Below are 20,094 nucleotides of genomic sequence, written 5' to 3'. Positions count from 1 at the left end.
TTGTGGGATGAACTTTTTGTGGAAAGTGGCTCTGATTATGAGAAATTCCAACTCTTCAGTGGAAGAAGGAACTTTACAAAAATCCATTGAATTCTTCTCTTCTTGGCAATGCCATTTCCTTCATTTTCAGCCTCTTCTAGTGCTTGTTGATGGCAAGTTTCCCTGGCTGTGCACCAAAAACATGGAGCCCCAAGAGGAACACCAAGGAAAAATGAATTCTCTTGCAAGAAAATCTATCTTGTAACATCAACAAGCTTGTTTATTATGTTTCGTATGATCACAATGAAGAAAAGAACACCAGGCACAACAAATCTTCATACAACATCATGTAGATCTCCCATGGATTTGATAGAATCAACCATATTCTTCAATATCTTCACAAAATCCATCAATAGAATAAAGAAAGCAAAGGAATACACCATCTTTGAATGGAAATACATCACATAATATTCATCTTCAATATCTTCATAGTCTTCTCTCTCAATCTCTCATATACAATCACTCTGTTTCAATAGAATTGACTATATCTGACTCTCTCTCTCTCTCTCTCTATCAATAATACATCATATCCTCACTAAAATCTCTAAAAAATCACTCTCAATAATCCTTCTTAGGTCGTGGATACCCCTCCCAAGAGGTATGTCTGATATGAAGAGTCACCAGAGCCACTACAATGTCCTTTCATAGCTCACTACTGTCACTTCACTCTAGTCTTCACTTGAGTCTTCAGCAGCTACTTCTTTCACTCAAAACCACATAACTCATACTCAAACCACATAAATCATACTCAAACCATTCCAAACTCTCACAAACCATTCAATAATCTTTCACAAGATCTCAATCTTCATCAATCAATACTCCATCCCTCCTTACAGAAGACAATCAGAACAAAACAGAATAAAACAGAAGCTATACAGAAGGTATACATAACCAATCAGAACCTATCAGAACATCACAGAACCACTGATAAACATCATAAACTTCCAAAATAGAATCAATATCATCCAAAACACTCTCAAACCACTTCCAAACTAATTGATCATCTCATAAAATCAACCATTCAACTCTCAAAAACAACAAAAATCAGCCAAAAAATAAGTCATTTCAATACTCATCAACATCCATCTGATATAGATGTAAGTCAAGCTGAGAAACCAAAGCCAAGACCAAGCGCAGGGTGGTCGACTTAACCACAGGAGAAAAGACCTCATCAAAGTCTACACCATGCTCTTGCTTAAAACCCTTTGCTACCAATCTAGCCTTGTATGCCGGCTTGGGGTGTCCAGGGGTACTTTTCAGCTTGTACACCCACTTACATGGCAAAGCCTTCTTGCCCTTAGGCAAGGCAACCAAATCCCAAGTCTCATTTTTATGCAAGGAGTCAATCTCAGACTGCATAGCCCTCTCCCAGGAGTGACTGTCAACCGTGCGCATAGCCTCATCATAAGTGAAAGGCTCTCTTGCATCTGTAACCAAAACATAATGCATAGAGGGCTGAAATCTATCAGGTGGACGTCTGTCTCTAGCAGACCATCTCACTGCAGGCTCTGCTACCTGCCCAGCTGCCTGTGCAACTCTCTGACCATGAGCATCTGCTGTAGCTGTAGGCTGTCCAACTGGCTGTGCAGGAGCTCTAGGCTCCTCCTGAAAGATCACTCTGTGGATCTCAACCACCTTCTCAGGCTGCCTATGCATCTTGTCTTCATGGAAGACTACATTATGGCTGCGTACTATTTTCCGCGCCTGCGGATCCCATAGGCGATAGCCCATCTCTCCTGAATCACCATAACCAAGAAAGATGCATTTAATGCTCTTTGGATCAAACTTACTCCTTTTGTCCTTGGGCACATGGCAGAATGCCTCACATCCAAAGACACGAAGATGCGCATAAGAGGGTGGCTTACGAGCCCAAACTTCCTCTGCAACCTGGAAATCCAATCCACTAGAAGGTGATCGGTTTATGACATGCACTGCCGTACTAACTGCCTCAGCCCAAAAGCTCTCTGGTAGGCCTGCATGGCTAAGCATAGAGCGGACACGCTCCTGAATAGACCTGTTCATGCGCTCAGCCAAACCATTCTGGGCAGGGTTATAAGGGGCGGTCAACTGACGCTTAATACCCCTGTCATCACAAAACTGTTCAAAAGCACGTGAGACATATTCTCCCCCATTGTCAGTCCTAAGGCATTTCAGCCTATACCCAGTTTAATTCTCAACAAGAGCAAGCCAACGCTGAAAGACTGCCAAGACATCGGACTTTTGCTTTATGGGATAAACCCACATTTTTCTAGAAAAATCATCAATGAAGGTAATAAAGTACTTCGCGCCACCCATAGATATACACGGCATGGGCCCACAAACATCTGAATGCACCAAAGCCAAGGGCTCACTCATGCATGGCCTACCTGATTTCTTATACATAGATCTATTCTGCTTACCATAAAGACAATGATCACACGAGTCAAAACGTGCATAGTCCAAAGGCAGAAGATACTGTAACCCAGATAACATTTTCATTCCCTTCAAAGACATATGCCCCAAATGGGCATGCCAAAGTGATACATGTGGGATAGAGCCCACTTTCAAAACATGGTCTACAGAAGACCCACATACAACAAGAGGATAGAGGCTGCCAGCCTTGGCGCCTCTAGCAAGTACAAGTCTGCCTCTGGTAAACTTCCAGGCAGAATCCCCAAAACAGACATGAAACCCTGCATCATCCAATTGTCCTGCAGACATAAGACTGCGCGTAAGCGCAGGTACATGACGTACATCCCTGAGCAAAAAGGAACTGCCAGTGGAAAACTGTAACTGAATATCTCCACAGCCCACAATATCAAGAGACCTGTCATCTCCAAGTCTGACTGATCCAGATACAGTACGGTAAGAGTGAAACTACTCACGGTAAGGCATCACATGGAAGGACGCATCTGAATCCAATAACCAACACTGTGTATACATACTAGGTGTCTCAGTCAAGTGTGAGGCATTAGAAGAACTAGCTGCAACTATGAACTCATCACCACCATCGGAATCCTCGGTCTGTGTGACATTAATTTCCTCAATCTTGACGCTGGACTTCGCAGGTATTATGCTGCGATCAGAGGACTTCTCCTGTACTTTCTCTTTCCCCTTATCCTTGCGCTTCTCATTGCGCAACTCATGACACTGTGGTCTGATATGGCCCTTTTTCCCACAATGATGACAAGTGACATTAGCGTTGCGCCCATGCGACTTGCTACGCGATTTTCCACGAGATTTAGACCGACCTTTCTGAGAGTCACGACCACGACCATTCCCACGTTCATTCCTGTCATTCGTGCCTCTAACTGTCAAAGCATGTGAAACACAAGAGGCATCCAAGTTTTTGCGATTAACTTCTTCCTGCAGAAGAGCACTCTCAACATCATTCAATTTCAGAGTAGCACTAGAGGCACATAGGGCAATGCGGAATACATCCCATGACTCATTCAGAGTCCCAAGCAAGAAAAGAGGAGTTACTTCCTCTCCAAAGGTGATATCCTGCGAAGTCAGGTTCTTCAGTATAGCATGGAATTGGCTCAAGTGAGCAGACATAGTCGCATTATCCTTCATGTGCAGATCCATAAGCTGCTTCAACCAGTACATCTGACTTATCGGACTTTTCTTATCATAAAGATTCTTGATCTTATTCCATAGATCCCATGCACTGTGTGCTTCCTCAAATACATTATAATGTACCTGTTCAGTGAGAGACAATACAATCGTGGACTTGCATAGCTCATCAAGTTCAAGCCAATCGTCATTGTTCATAGTTTTAGGTTGCTCGCCCCTCAACCGAAGTGGCTTAATCTGAGATTTCTGCACCAAGACCTGCCAAATTTGACTCTTCCAATAAGAGTAGTTGGTACCATCTAACTTTGTGATGTTAAATATGGCATTATCAGTCGAAGAGGACACCATAATGCAAGCTAGAAATGCACAGACAATCTAAAACTGCTTGTTGTTTTACTGCAGAAAGTGCCCAAAATCCACTAAAATGAGCTCCAAATGGCGAGAAAAGTGTGTCAAAAAATGCTGCCCACTTAGTACTAGGTGCAGTACACCAAATCAAGATATTTCAGCATAAAAAATACTGCTTAGTCCACCAATAAATGCTTGCTGTAATAAATTTCAGAACTGCAATAATAAGAGCAAACTGTCCCAAAACTGGATCTAATGTCAATTAAACAATGCTAGGTCCAAAGCTGGCATAAAGAGGACAAAGCAAAGCCAAATGACAGTGAAAATACATGAGCATAACACCGAGAGATGTCAAATAGCATCTGTCAGTAAGAGGCACACCCCTAAACAATCTAGGCAAAATGTAGAACCGACTGCCAAAACCTGACACAAATAGGTGTCTACTCAAAAGAAAGCAGATCCAAAACTGAGATTCAGCTCATAAGCATCCTGTGAACCAAGACATATACTCAATGCAACATCCAATTGTCAGAGTATAATCCCAAAGTCTCAATACATCTGTAACTACTCAATGACATAGACTGCTCCAATACATGTAACTGCTCCAATAGCATGTAATCCTTGCTCAAGGTCAAGTAAGCATGCAAGATGCTCCCACTGGCACAAAAGGCGTACAAACGAGTTAAGGGCTCAAGCAACCCAAGACAAAGTACCAGTGACAAGTGACTTAGTCAATGCGTCATACGCATCCCAAGAGCATGACATACATGAAGCAACTGATGGAAGCAACCAACGAGCAATACATAATCCCAAAATAAGATCTCTATCAACTCAATGACATCCGATAGCAACCAAGTAAATGATCAAACTAAGTCGAAAATGCTCAAATACATCCAAGGCAAAGCTCCCAATGTCCGTAAAGCATAGACGAACCAAGCGGCATATATCACGAACCAAAGCATGTAATGTATGAAGCCTAGCTGTCAAGCATAGACATGAGGCATAAGCGGTCCAAGAGCATGCCAAGTCGGTCCAAATGCTAGTGAATACCAACCAAGATGGAGCTTATGCATAGCTCAAATACATTCCATAGATTCAAACATGAGCTCAAAGTCATCCCCAAATGTCAAATACATGATGGCAAATCCCAAAGCATACATCCGGTACCAATAGGTAAGTGACAAAGCATCCAAAGTACCTTCAGCCCACTGTTATTACAGCCAAGTTTGACTATCAAAACTGAGAAATTTCAGCCAATATTTCAGGCCAAAATCATGGCATAATCATGTGCATACATTCCCAAGGCACTAGGCATCATGTAGGCCGCATACGAGCATCAAACAAGGTAACCGGAGTAGAGTATAAGCATGAAATGCCAATGCCAAGTGTGGTTGCCCTGTTTCTAGCACTGTATAACAGTAAATGATAGTCCCAAATCAGCCAATATTTCAGGCCAAAGTCATGGCATAATCATGTGGATACATTCCCAAGACATTCGGGCATCAAGTAGACTGCATACGGACATCAAATAGCACAACCGGAATGGAGTGTAAGCAACAAATGCTAATGCCAATGTTGTTGCCCTGTTTTCAGCCTATTATGATAGTTTATGACAGTCCCAAATCTGAAGAAATCAGCCCCGAATGATCAAGACCAATGCCCAAAGCTTGAATGACATCAAACATGAAGTCTAATAGCCCTCTTGATCAAGGTAGAGAGCAAGAAGCAATGGCCAAGTGTGGAGCTAAAGTAGACGAGTGCTAACAGCCTGAAAAAAATGGCGCAATCTGCCCTGTTGGTGCTGAACTTGCTGCTGCTCCACATGGGCTGAAAGGGGGTAATGGGGGGCTCAAGAAGGGCCTATCAAAGGCCTATGACAAGCCTCTTTGAGCCTTGATAGGTGTAAGGCACAATATGAGGGGAATAAGCTTCAAGGGTTTGAAGCCATGGCTGCCCTTGTTGTTTGCAACCTGTAGACTGAAATAAAACCCTGAAAGAATGATCAAATACCTCAGTACCAATGCCTTGAAGGTGCCTCAATAGGCCGAGAAGGTGCTCGAGAAGCCGGGGAGTGACGGGAGCTCGGGGAGATCGGATATGGCTGCCGGGATGGAGATCCAATGCAAGAAGGGAGTCAATGCGAAGCTAAGCAAGCACCGAGTCGAGCTCGAGCAAGAGGAAGCCAAGCTCTGATACCAGTTGAAAGGTGAGAAGGATCGAAGCTTGCACGCGAGCTATGGCAGGAGAGCAAGAGCAAGAAAGAGAGAGACAAGAAATGGAAACTCCAACAGTCACAATGTGTGACCAGGCCTTCCTTTATTTACTAGTCACTAAAATGAATGTAAAGAATAAACTGACGTGATGGGTGCCCGCCACCTACAGTGTGCAGTGGCGAAAACTGTCAGTGTAGTAATACACGGGGTGGCACGGCGGAGGCGCCTTTACCCCAACAAAAAGCGGTGCATGTTTTTCTCTTACGTGCTCAATGACCAAGGGCTCAACTTTACAAAACATTAGCTTTGGTTTGATAGTGGAGCTTTACATGCTAATGAAAAAAGGCCCTACCATATAGCAAGCACTCAAAAGTTAGATGAATGGTATAGAATTGAACATTAACACACAATCCCCAACCCAACTATTTGGCCACACCTAACCTAGAAGCATTGGGAGTCAATATCTTTTGGGAAGGGGCAAAGCATCACATAGTGCTCCTCATAGAAGCCCTCAAGGACTCTACCAAGAGAGAAATCATTGATACTTGAGCTACAGTTTGCATAGTTAATGAGAACACACTCTGTGCTTAGAGAAGCCCTCCAACCAAGCTTCTCCATTTTAACTTGATTGTTGCACATTGATTTAAGATCCACTTACAAGACATATTGAAGGATTGGCTGGTCAACCTTGTAAGTTCTCTGTTTCCCCTTGTGAAACTAAAATGGATATACCTAAGGGTTTTCGAACTGTATGGGGAGCTTTAGTGAGCTAAAGAAATGTAAGCTGGATTTATCTAGATTCGTTGCATTTGGGTGTCTGATGGATGTTCCACAATGGTAGGAAAGGAGTATAGTTTCCAAGCCGTATTGAAAAAAGATGTTATCCATTTTTAACATCAATTCATTGTGTTGTCCATCGTAGTGCCCTTGCAATATCTAGTGTAGAAAAAGAGATGCCTTATTGCAAAAAGATAGAAAAGCTTATTAATGCTATAGCTTCACATTTTAATGTTAGCACATGAAGAGATTAGAAGGGTTGCAAGCTATGCAACAAGATTTGGCATGCCCCATTCTTCGACTTGAGCATAATTTCGATATGAGATGGTTAGATAGATATAGAGCTATTAGTAGAGTATGCAGGTCTTTAGATGCAATACTTGAGATCACAAAAAGAGAGGGATTGCACATTTATGAAGAATTGACTAAGCTCAAGTGCATTTATTATTTACATTTCTTAGCCAAAATTTTGAGAGGTTTAACAACACTAAGCCAAATGTTTTAAAAAGACTTTACAGATGTCACAATAACTATAGATAGTCTTGTGAAGAATGAAATTGTATCCATAACACAATATTACATTAATTGTCATATTCCTCCTTATGTGAATACATTAATTGATGGAGTATGTGGATATGATATCCTTCTAGACTATGGGCTTGAAAAAGGATACTTATATATATTAAGAGTTGCTTTGCGTGGAAACAATTTTTATGAGCATGATTTAAAACATAAAATTAATGGGAAAGACTTTAACAGGGCCTTAGAATGAGGTTAGAATTTCAAGTTGCTTTTGCCAATTCAATAGTAAGTAACTTGAATTCTCAATTCAAGATAATTATGTACTTAATTGCTTTTGCCAATTCAATAGTAAGTAACTTGAATTCTCAATTCAAGAGAAGGACTACAGAAGAAGAGGGAGAGGAGAGAGAAAGGCAAGAAGAAGAGAGAGAAAGAGGGAAAGAGGAAGAAGAAGAGGAAGCCATGAAAGCTTGAGAAGGTGAAAAGAGAGTTTCTTGATAATTTCTGTGATCCTTCAAAATACCCTCTTACACCTTATATACCGTCAGTGAGACTGGTATATTCCCATGCCATATTCCCGTGATCCACGTTCATTACAAACCGTCCCGTCTCATGAAGTTTTTGTCCTAAAAAACAAGGGATGTAGTCATGGACTATAAGAGTGTGCTGTAGAAAATCAGCCTGTGGGCAACTTCGAATGGGACAATTGAGGTGTCATTACGGAGCCCATGAGATGTACTTTTAGCCCATGTGGTTGGGGCGGGGCTGCAATCAGGTCAGAACCAAAACAGGTACAAAATAAAGGGCTGTCCAGGAATTTCTAGTGTGCAGTCCCAGATGGTATGGTTGGAGAAAAACAGCCATAACTTCCACTAGGGAACTCCGATCAGGGCAACTAAGGTGTCGGAACGGAGCCCTTGAGGTATACTTTCTGGCCATGTATGGAGGGTGGGGTTGAGAGTGTGGACCAAGACCAAATCTGGTACAAAACGATCAGGGTAAGTAAGGTGTCAGAATGGAGCCCTCGAGGTATACTTTCTGGCCATGTATGGAGGGTGGGGCTGAGAGTGTGGACCAGGACCAAATCTGGTACAAAACAAGTGGATATCCAGATGCAGACTGCAGCCCAAAATAGGGGTCATGGTGAGGTATCAGCCAACACAGCCTCCTTGAGGTGTGGAAATTCATCCAATATAGATGCTGGGCGCCAAGAGGCTTCCTCTATTGGTAGGCCTTGCCATTTGATCAATTATTCATGTATGGAACGGGTGCGGAGTTGCTTTTCACGTTGCCCGATGACGGCTTCCGGAATGTACTGAATAAGGCCCTCCTCATCTATGGGTGGGAGCTCCTCTACATGATCTTTGGGAGTGCCAATGAAAGGTTTCAATTGGCTCACGTGGAAGACGTCATGGATCTTAGTGGTGGAAGGGAGTTGGAGGCGGTAAGCCAAATCCTCGACCTTCTTAATGATCTTGTAGGGCCCATAGTAGCGGTGTGCCAATTTGTTGCAAGAGCTGTCCTTTAGTGTAGCATAACGGGATTTGGGGACCTTGAGGAGTACCATTTCACCCTCTTGAAAGTCAAGGAGTCTTCTTTTTGCATCAGTATGGAGCTTCATGTGCTCTTGAGCCCTTTTAAGGTTTACCTTGCATTGTTGAAGGAGAGCTTGCATGCGGTCCAACTCTTCTTTCCCCAAGGGGTTGAGCTTTTCATTGAAGATCACGGTAGGAAGGGGCACCCGATAACCATACAATGCTTCGAAGGGAGAGACTCCAATGCTTAAATGGGTGGATTTGTTGTAAGAAAATTCAGCCAAATGCAGCCATACATCCCAAGAATTCTGCATATCATGACAAAAATGTCGCAAATAAGTTTCAAGCCACTTATTGACTCTTTTAGTCTGCCCATCCATTTGGGGATGATAGGCTGTAGATGGAGCCGATTTGGTCCCCATGGAGCTGAAAATGGTCTACCAAAACTGACTCATAAATTTGGTGTCCCGGTCATGTACTATGACTTGGGGCAAGCCATGCAACTTAAAAACATGCTCCATAAACTGAGTGGCAACTTGGAATGTTGTAAACTGTGATTTTGTAGGGATGAAATGGGCTGCTTTAGTGATCAGTCAACTACCACGTAAATGCTATCCCAACCCTTCTTGGTTGTAGGTAAACTAGTGATGAAATCCATGGTAATGTGGGTCCATTTTCCTTCGGGAATAGGTAAAGGCTGCAATAAACCACCCGGTTTAAGAGAGCTATCTTTATTTTGTTGGCAAGGCACACATCTAGACACAAAGTCTTTTACATCCCGCCATAGGCCTTTCCAATGGAAGCTTTTTGAAACTCGATCATATGTTTTGAAGACCCCTAAGTGGCCAGCAATTGGGGAAGAATGCATCTCTTCAAGGATCCTTTGGGTGAAGGGAGAGGCATGGGAATCACAATACGGCCATGGATCCAAATGAGGCCATTATGGAGCTGATATTGGGAGTTCTCATCCAAGACACCTTGCTGTAATTTCTGGAAAAGAGGGCTGAATTCAGCATCAAGCAAGTATGCCTCTTGGAGCTCTTCAATCCAATCATGGTGGAGTTCAGTGATGGATGAGACTTTGCATGCCCACATGCGAGAGAGTGTATCGGCCACTACATTGTCCTTTCCATGGGTGTGGGTAATCTCAAAGTCATAGTTTTGTAGTGTCGCCAGCCATCTACGTTGTTTGGGAGTGAGGTTGGGTTGAGTCAAGAAATATTTGAGCACACGGTGGTCACTTTTTACCTTAAATCTGCTGCCATACAAGTAGTGATGCCACTTTTTGATAGCATGAATGACTGCCAACATCTCCTGATCATAAACATGCAACTCTCTCTCTTTATCATCCAATTTTTGGCTCTCAAATACTATTACCCCATGTTCCTGTAGCAAAACTGCACCAATACCCCGTCCACTAGCATCACACTGAATGGTAAAATCCTTTGAAAAATCGGGGCATACGAGGATGGGGGCTGAGGTGAGCAAGTCTTTCAGCTGCTGAAAACTACGGGCAACCAGTTCATCCCATAGGAAAGCCTCTTTTTTCAGCTGGTTTGTTAATGGGGCTGCAATGGTAGCGTAATGGCGAATAAATCTCCTATAAAAGGAGGAAAGACCAAGAAAACCACGCAAGGAGGTAGTGGTAGTGGGGGTGGGCCACTCCCGGACACATTGCACTTTTTTTGGATCGGCTTGGATGTCTTTTTCACTAACGATGTGTCCTAAGTACTCAACCTCCGTTTGCATAAAGACACACTTGCTTTCTTTGGCAAAGAGACGGTGCTCTCTCAGTACATCAAAAATCTGTCTAACATGCTTCAAGTGCTCATGCATTGACTTGCTGTAAATGAGTATATCATCAAAGAATACCAACACAAACTTGAAAAGCCATGGCTGCAATATCTTGTTCATTAAGCTCTGAAATGTGGCGGCGGCATTTGTGAGCCCAAATGGCATGACAAGGAAATGATACAAGCCACGGTTAGTCCGAAAGGCCGTTTTGACTTCATCACCCGCTCGCATTCTGATTTGGTGGTATCCAGATCGCAAATCAATCTTAGTGAAGTAGCGTGCACCCTTGAGTTCATCAAGCAAGTCATCAATTTGAGGGATGGGGTATCTATTTTTGACGGTGATCTTATTGAGATCACGGTAGTCAATCCACAACCGGAAAGATCCGTCCTTTTTCTTAACCAATAGGATCAGGGAGGCATAAAGGGAAGAGCTAGGCTCTATGAATCCCATCTCAGTGAGCTCCTTGACTTGCTTTGCTACTTCCTCTCTCTCACATTTAGAGAGTCTATATGGGGGTTTATTGATGGGCTTGGCATGGGCCTCCAAGTCGATCAGGTGATCCATCAATCTTTTAGGGGGAAGGGTAGTGGGAGGCTGAAATAAGTCTTCATACTCATCCAAAAGTGCTTTTAGTGCTGCATTTTGCTTCCGCAAGGTGTGTTGGTCATCATTATCCTTATGCAAGTGCAAGACAAAGATTTGGGAGCGCTTCTTGAATTCCTTTTTGAGTTGTCTTGCTGTTATGAGCTGAAAATTTGCATTTTCTTTGATTCCCTCCAAGTGTACAAGCTGCCCATGCATTACAAACTCCATGTACAGCTGAGAGAAGTCCGTAGAGATCTTTCCCAACTGTTGAAGCCAATCACATCCCAATACAATATCCACGGGGCCCATATCAAGGGTAATCAAGTCCACCTTTGTTGTGTAATTTTTAGCCAGCATGAGAGACACTTGTGTGCATACATGGGAGCTCACTTCCTCATTTCCATTGGCCACTTGAACCCGAAGGGGTTGTTGTAATTCAGTGAGAACACATGCCAAACGGCTAAGAGTTGATTTATTTACAAAGCTGTGTGTGCTACCACTATCTATGAGGATGTATACACTCTTGCCATCAATGTTACCATGCACCCGTAAGGTGTTCGGACTCCTAGAGCTGGTCCATGCATCCATGGAGATTGAGCAGGCTGATATAGCGGTGGGTGAGGGGTGCCAAGGGTCATTCCCAAGCATGTTATCAACGGGCAGCCACCGGGGTAAAAAAGGAACCCGTCCGGTGAGTCATAAAACTGATCGGGATCAATATCCTCCTCATATTCAGCATTTTCAGCAAGTGTCATTATTTGAGAGCTGTCATGCATATCCTCTTCCAGCTTGTCACTATCTTCCAGCACATACATGCTATTAAACTTGACAGTGGCGTTCTTAAAGGGGCATTTGGATGCATGATCAGTTGTGTACTTATCCCCACATTTGAAACACAAGCCTTTGGCTTTTCTATCCTTGACAACTTCAGGAGGAATGAATTTTTGACCATTGGAACCGAAACCATTCCTAGCCTTATTTTCAGGATACTTTGGGTCACTTTTGAAGGGTGGTGCTGTCCCAAAACTGCTATATTTCCTTTTAGCATTAAAAGTGGGGTAAGTAGGAATTTTGGGGCTGCCATTCCCTGCATTATTACTGCGATAATTAGTAGCATATGGGGGTTGCCTACTAGGGTATCTTTGCTGACCGGCAATGGGTTGCGTGCTCTCATTGCGGCGGTACTTTCAACCATAGTGTTCGGCCAATTCTATGGCTGCAAACAGGGTGGCTGCCTTTTGAGCCATTACATCAGCTGAGATGCGCATCCAGCCCATAAATGTATTTATGCAATTTGGCCTCATCACTAACTACCTCAACATACATGGATAAGTTCATAAACTGATTGGTGTACTCCCTCACGGTGAGATTTCACTGATCAAACTGATACCATTGCCTAGCCAAGTGTTCTTTTTTCACCGGGGAGACAAAAACTTGGATCATATGCATTTTGAACTCTTTCCAATCACAAAACTGCTGGTTTTCTCGCTGAACAAATCTCCAACATGTGTGGCAAAACCTTCTAAGTGAAGGGAGGCAAAAATGATCTTTGCTTCATCGGTACGGGAGTAGATGAGAAAATAGGCTTCCAATTTAGAGGTCCATTCCTCTAGTTCAGCTGGGGATGAGGATTGCCCATTGAATTTTGTAAACACGATCTTGTTACGCAGCTCATTTGGGCCTGGTTGCCCATGAATGCCATGTGCTACATGCTGCCCATACATGCCTTGCTGTCCAAAATTCCCATGGGGGCCATGCTGCCTGTGCATTACATGAGGACCAAATTGCCCATTAGGACCTTGCTGTCCAAAATGTCCATGCTACCCATTATCATATACATGCTGCCCATTGCCATATGCATGCTGCCCATGCACTCCGTGCAATCCATGCTGCCCAAGGTTTGCATTGGGGCCATTCCCTTGAGTGTGCAAGTAGCTTCCGTTACGGGGGAGTTGGGGTGCCAATGATGGGCTGGAAGGATTCGAGACGGGGGAGAGAAGGAGGGGCTCATCATTCCGAGTGGAGGGCTCACCCGTCTCATAAGTGCTATGGGGAATGCCATGGGTACCACCAAGTCCTTGTGGGCTGTGCCCGGTCTCCAAGGGGGGAGAGCGGTTAGCCTCACGGGGAGGGACATACTCCTTGGGTCGATCCGAGGAGGGGGCAATGGCGGGAATGAGGGAGCCCATGCGCTCTACGAGTAAATCCATCTTCATCTCGGAATGACGCTGATCTTGGCGGGTTTCCATCTCCCTGTGGCGTTGCTCCATCTCTCGATGTCGATCAGCATGGCGGGTCTCATGTTGGCATAGGGTTTGGTTGAGCAGAGATAAACGATCTATCTCGGGGGCACCTTCTTCAAACAGGACTTCACGATCCTTCTAGGCTGAACTAGGATCGTTCATTGAGGCACAGGAGTCCCTTATTTCACGCTGAAATTCCTCCTGGGCCTTTGCTTTACCCTTGTGGCCTGCCATTCCAAGTGCAGTCTACCAGACCCCCTGTTATAGAAATGATGATAACTTGAGCTAGGGAACTCCAATTGCCAAAATTTCTGATTCAAATGAAAGCCCTCGATCCCTCTACGAGGATATGTAAAAATATCTCCGATAGTAAATGATTTGGGCTTTGCTGTAATCACTTTTTGTGGGCTGATTGTGTAGGACTGCTGCCTGTCCCACAGTACCTCTGGGCACAAAACTGAGTGTAACTCCCAAACCGTAGGGCAGAATGGAGAGATTTTTAGCTCAGATCGAAGAGGAAAATGCCCTCTTCGAATCAAGATATAGAGCTCATGATCAATCACACAAGAAGGCTTTCCTGTAATCAGTTCTTGCGGGCTGACTGTGTAGGACTGCTGCCTGTCCCACAGTGCCTTTGGGTACAAAACTGAGTGTATCTCCCAAATCGTAGGGCGGAATGGGGAGGTTTTTAGATCAGATCGAAGGGGAAAATGCCCTCTTCAAGTTAAGATATAGAGCACTCAATCACACAAAGAGACTTTGCTGTAATCAATTCTTGTGAGCTGACTATGTAGGACTGGTTGTATGCAATACCCTGCAAAGGCTCCCTCAAGAAGCATTCTTTATCCCAATGGTGAGGGTCTTATCCCAGACATCCATGGCCTCAATGGTGGCTCTCAATGTCCCATAAAGCCATACATTCTTTGCATCCATATCTTATTGCTTAGACTAGTTTCATATTGCATTCCCTGCCCTTCTTGCATTGCATCCACCATATATTACCAAGCGGTTTATGACATTACCAATGCATGTAGGGGTTTGTAGGCTCAAGTGATCAGGGTTCGGGCTATTCCATCAAATGTACCTGCACCTGCAATAATCTTTGGGCTTCGGATCACTAGGAGGTGGGCAAAGTTCCCCCCAGGCCGGGTTGTGCGCCCCTTCAGGGTCTTTGATGGCAAGGGGGGTCACCCCTCTTTTGTCTTGCCACCTCGCATGGCATCGGGCTTTTCCTCACCCGGAATATACATGGCAGACATTTATTAATTAAACAACTAGCATGAGATGCATTTCTGGAATCAAAATTTTGAGCTTTTTATGAAGTGCATGGAATTAGAATGGGAAATAGGGATAGGGAGCTTACCGGCAGTGACTCACTGCCTACTCACCCTTATACAATGGATTTTTATCACTTCTTGACTCAGGCAATTCACAAAAGCCAAACGGGTTATGGGTAAGCAAAATATAATCACAATGAAGCTTCAGCATGAGTAAAATCCATTTCAGCACTATAAGATCAAAGAGAAATGACTTGGGCAATTAATCAGCATGCATTCAAGGTCTGGGTCTCCTATTATCTACTTAGACTCATACATTCTCTCAAACAAATGGATGGGATTCAACAAGAGGCTTAAATGGAGAGAATGAGAGCCAAGAAACAGTTACCTTGAGTCTTTTGGAGAAGAAGGCAGCCACACTGATGCCACCTCAGTCCTCCATGAGAGCTCCATTTGATCCCGAATGCTCCATGGCTCCAAAACGGGTATGCTTCTTCAAGAAAGCTTGGGGCAGGATGGTTCAGGACCTCTCCATGAGAGTTCTTGCTGAAATGGAGGTCCTACTCCATAGCCATGGCTGTCCACAAGAGCATGCCTTCAAATCTTGCTTGTAATCTTCTTCCCGTTCTTCTTGATGGCTGAAATCTTGAACAATGTTCAAGAGGGAACTCCCGGGGACCAAGGAGAGACCAAAATCTTCAGGATTTCTGAGCTTGATGCCAAGGTTTCATGGCTGCCATGGACTACACCAGACCAGGGTCTCTTGAGTGCCAAAGGGGAGTCCAAGGGCTGAGAAAAATGTCACTGATGCTACCCAAGAATGTTGCCAAGGACCAGGGCTAAAGTCAGGAAGGAGGGGAAGGCTGGGGGGGTTGCCCTATAGGCCAGGAAGCAGCCCGTTTTTTGCACCGCAAATTTCGGGCTGCTCCTGGGGGCCACAGGCAGGGTTGAACCACGTGGTGCTGCTGCTCACTGTGCTCCTCTCACTGAGGGGAACACCTTAGGTCCAGCCCATCTTGCTGAGGAAGAGGAGGGGGAGAAGAATTCCTGGGATTCTTGAGCTGGAGCTTCCATGGTAGCTTGGGAGAAGAGGAGAGAGAATGTCTTCTTGAAAAGTAATCGAGTCTTTGGCCTTCTCTAACTGTGCTGCCCTCCTTTTTGCCAAAAACCCTAAAAAGCTTGCATGAAAATTAGTGACAACCTGTCAAATTTGTCTGTCCGCCTCCAGATTTGTCCATTGTTCTTGGGAAAGCTCCAAGAAAGGCTGCCACAGTCTTCAAGAGGGCTGACAGCCTGCCTGAGTACTCCTGTGTACCTGTGAAAGAGATGTAACTGGAACTTTCTAACTGTGGGAAATTGTGAGAGCCCTAAATCTATGGGGAAAGAGAAGGATCAAGGACAAAGCTCTGATACCACTTGTAATGAAGGAGACCTAACTGTCCTAACTAAGGGGAAAGAGAGAGAGAAGGACTGCAGAAGAAGAGGGAGAGGAGAGAGAAAGGCAAGAAGAAGAGAGAGAAAGAGGGAAAGTGGAAGAAGAAAGGAAGTCATGAAAGCTTGAGAAGGTGAAAAGAGAGTTTCTTGATAATTTCTGTGATCCTTCAAAATACCCTCTTACACCTTATATACCGTCAGTGAGACTGGTATGTTCCCATGACATATTCCCGTGATCCCCGTTCATTACATTGTCCAATGTTCGAGCGTTGCTATTTATGAGAGAGGTTTTAGTGCTTGAACTATGATAAAGAGTAAGCTATGTAATTGTTTGGAGATTAAGAGTTTAGATGCATTAATGAAAATCTTTATTGAAGGGCTTCTTAAAGTCAATATGCATTATTTGCACTTTCGTTGTCTTGATTCTTTTGACTTTTAACCATTTTCCTATGTTAAACTTATTTTTTCCTTGGTTGCTTCTATCTTTTGAATACAAATCTTTCACATTTGTTTTTAGATCATGCTTGCTTTTAATAAAATATGCTTGTAAGTTTTTTTAAATAAATTTTTTAAACTTTGGTTGTATTTCATTATGTTCTCTTTCACGTTAGTTTTGTTTTTTTTAAAAAAATATCATGGATGCTTTCAATAAAATGTGTTTGAATTTTTAAAAACTTTTTTGAAATTGTTTTGCTTATATTTCATTATGTTATCTTTTATGCAAGTTTTGTTTTTTTCTTTTTGTTTCTTTTATGTTATTTTAACTTCTTTTCTTTTGAGTTGCTATATTATACGTTCTCTTTTAAATATTTGCGCTTTATGATGTATATACTTCTTTGAGGCCATAGTCTCACTAAGAGACATAGAAACCACTTGTATACATTTGTTTATATCTATTAAAATTTTAGATAAGTAATGTAGATCAAGTTGCTTAATGATAATAAGGGTTTTCATTTCTAAGGTGTAAGAGATAGGTAATTGAACAAAATTTAAGGAAAAGCTTAAAATATAGACCCTTTCAAATGATGGAACAAAAGACAATTATCCTTTCATTAAAGATTTAAAAGGGAACTTGACGAATTCAACTTGTAGGATTAAAAGAATTGGGCCGGTTTAATTCAGAATGTTAAGGTTTTAAATGGTTCAAATTTTATGGAACCAATCTTAGGCTAAGAGGAGAAGGATCTGTGCTAGGTTCACAAAATTAATTTCCCCGAACACTACCTTATAGGCTTATAGTGACCGGCACACGCTACTTTCGTTAGGGACTCCGAACACGACTTGTGAAGTTTCAAGTAAAGTTGGAGCCACGTGTAAAGACGTGTGCCACGTGTGATCTTTTTTGGCGGTCACGTGTCGGCGGAACCGTCCGTCCTACAAGAAAACTGTATAAGCCTCGAGTCTTCCGTCACGACTGACGACTCGCGAACGAAGTCCAGCTACGTCAATTCATCAAGTCCACTATTGATGCTGCCGTAATGGCACGCAAAGATCTCTTGGTAGCTGCGTGGCATCCAAGCAACGGAAGTTGCTTTGCAATTGCTTCACTTGCTGCAAGTTGCAACAACCCCTTGACCATTATTCTTGAATTCATGATTATTCTCAATTAAGGAGAGTACCAATTGATATTGCATCCAACCATAACAAGATGGCCACATGCAACATCCCCATCATGGGAATGGCAATTGCTATCTACATCTACAACCAACCCCAAAACCTTGAGCCTCAACCTCCCACTCATTAGTTGTGCCATACATATCAAGCTCCAACCCATCAACGAAGGACCATTGACACACTCAATAGCACATTCTCAAACAACTCGACATTGGCCAGTTCCACAAGCTACACCATTATAGACACTAAATTTCCAAGAATAGTACCACAAATGATTCTAAATGTTTATCGTGCCACTACTACCTCACCACTCGCTTATAGATTGATGTCATGACCACTACGTGCATGTAGTGGCCGTGACGTTCAACCTATACTCCGGGCCATATTGCATTAGGACGAAGCACAAGCACACATAAGTGTAAGCTAATGTAAACTTAGCATATCAAGATAATGGTGGCCAATTAGATCGATCATCTCTAGAATATTTTCACCCTACATACCTTTGTAAGATAGATACTATGGCAAAAGAATGAATTGTCAAAATAGCCCAATTAAGTATATGTCCCAACCATTTTAGTACACATGGTTCTATCAATAATTAAAAGCAACAAATCCTTTATATGAACTATCACTGGTCATTATTTACCCTATAAGAAGTGCCCTTACATTCTGGGCAAATAGATTAGAATAATTTTTCGTGTCAGTTTTGGAAACTAGCTACATCCATTAACTCCCACATCCTTATGTGGCCCCTCCTTCCATTACCAACCCATATATGCAACATGCATATTGCTAGGTAACTACTTAGGGGGTGCACCTTATAGAGCATATAAGATACCATGTGAGTTCAAAAGAAATTATATTTTATTTAGTAAAATTTATAGTATTATATTTACAAAAGAGATTCATAATTACAATTTGAAAAAAAAATGTAAGTTAAGTAAAATAAAAAGGGTCATTTTATGGGCTTATAGCATGTAAGGAAAGGATATTCCTTAGTACCCTTTGATTGAATGCTATATATATGATTTCTTATAGGTGCACCTTCCCAAGGGTAACTAGCTACCTCTAGAGTAGAGTATAGTTGAATTGTTTATCTTCATGATGTCTCGATTAGGACCCTCCCACTCTTGGCCACCAAAAAGGAAAAAAACTTGGCCAAGAGCCAAGCTAGAGTAAGAAGGGTTCGCAAGGCTATAAGAGTAGTGATAATTGGACAAATATCACAAATATCACCATTAAGCAATGGCAAGATTTATAGACGACTAGCTATATGCAAAGATCTAATAGACAAAGCTCAAATTCTCAAAAGAGATGTTTGATAGCTTTTAAGGGGGCAAAATCTAAAGCTCCAATTGATAAGATTGTAAGTAATTCCATGAGTTTTCATCAACGATCTTGTACTTATTCTATGTATTAGTCTTCTGGGTTCAAGTACATTTTGCACTCATCTTGACGACCAATATTGTGTACCCAACATGTAATTCATTTGTAGAATATAAACACAACACATGGATCAAACAATATATGTAGAACACGAAATTTCATATATATAGATGAAACGTTTTTACATGATGAGTTCTAGTCCTTGTGACCTCAAGCATGGTCATGGTCGCAAGCACTAGCTGAAAGTAATACATATCAAAAATAAAAATTACAAGCCAAGGCGAGGCATGCATGCATGGGGCTCCTCTACATCTCCTCAGAAGAGGAATCATCATCGCTACCACCACTGCTATCGTTGCCACCACCGCTATTACTCGTCCCCCCTTCGCTATCCTCAACTGCATCAAGATTCGCCTACATAAAGGATTAAGGTATATAAATGCCATTACAAGCAATAAATTAGAGTTACCTATACTTTTCATGTAAAAAATAAAACATACCTCTTCTAGTGGTGGAATCCTCATGGCACGATTATATTGCTCCTCTGTGATGAGTCCCTCCTCGTAGAAATGCTGCCAAGTGGACGCCCGGTTATGACCTCGATGGTAGCCTACCTCTCTAGGAGTAGGCATCCTACCAACGATATGATACTACAAAACAATTTGAACATACAACGTATTAGAACACACTACATAATGAAGTGAAACAAATTACAAAATTTAATTTTTTAAAAAAATCAAATAATACTTACAAACTCAGCCTCCCATGA

This window comes from Lygodium microphyllum, chromosome 8 (assembly GCF_053477565.2).
Source record: "Lygodium microphyllum isolate KBCC chromosome 8, Lygodium_microphyllum_v1.1.10, whole genome shotgun sequence".
In the NCBI taxonomy this organism is placed as follows: domain Eukaryota; kingdom Viridiplantae; phylum Streptophyta; class Polypodiopsida; order Schizaeales; family Lygodiaceae; genus Lygodium; species Lygodium microphyllum.
This window is presented reverse-complemented; position numbering follows the sequence as displayed.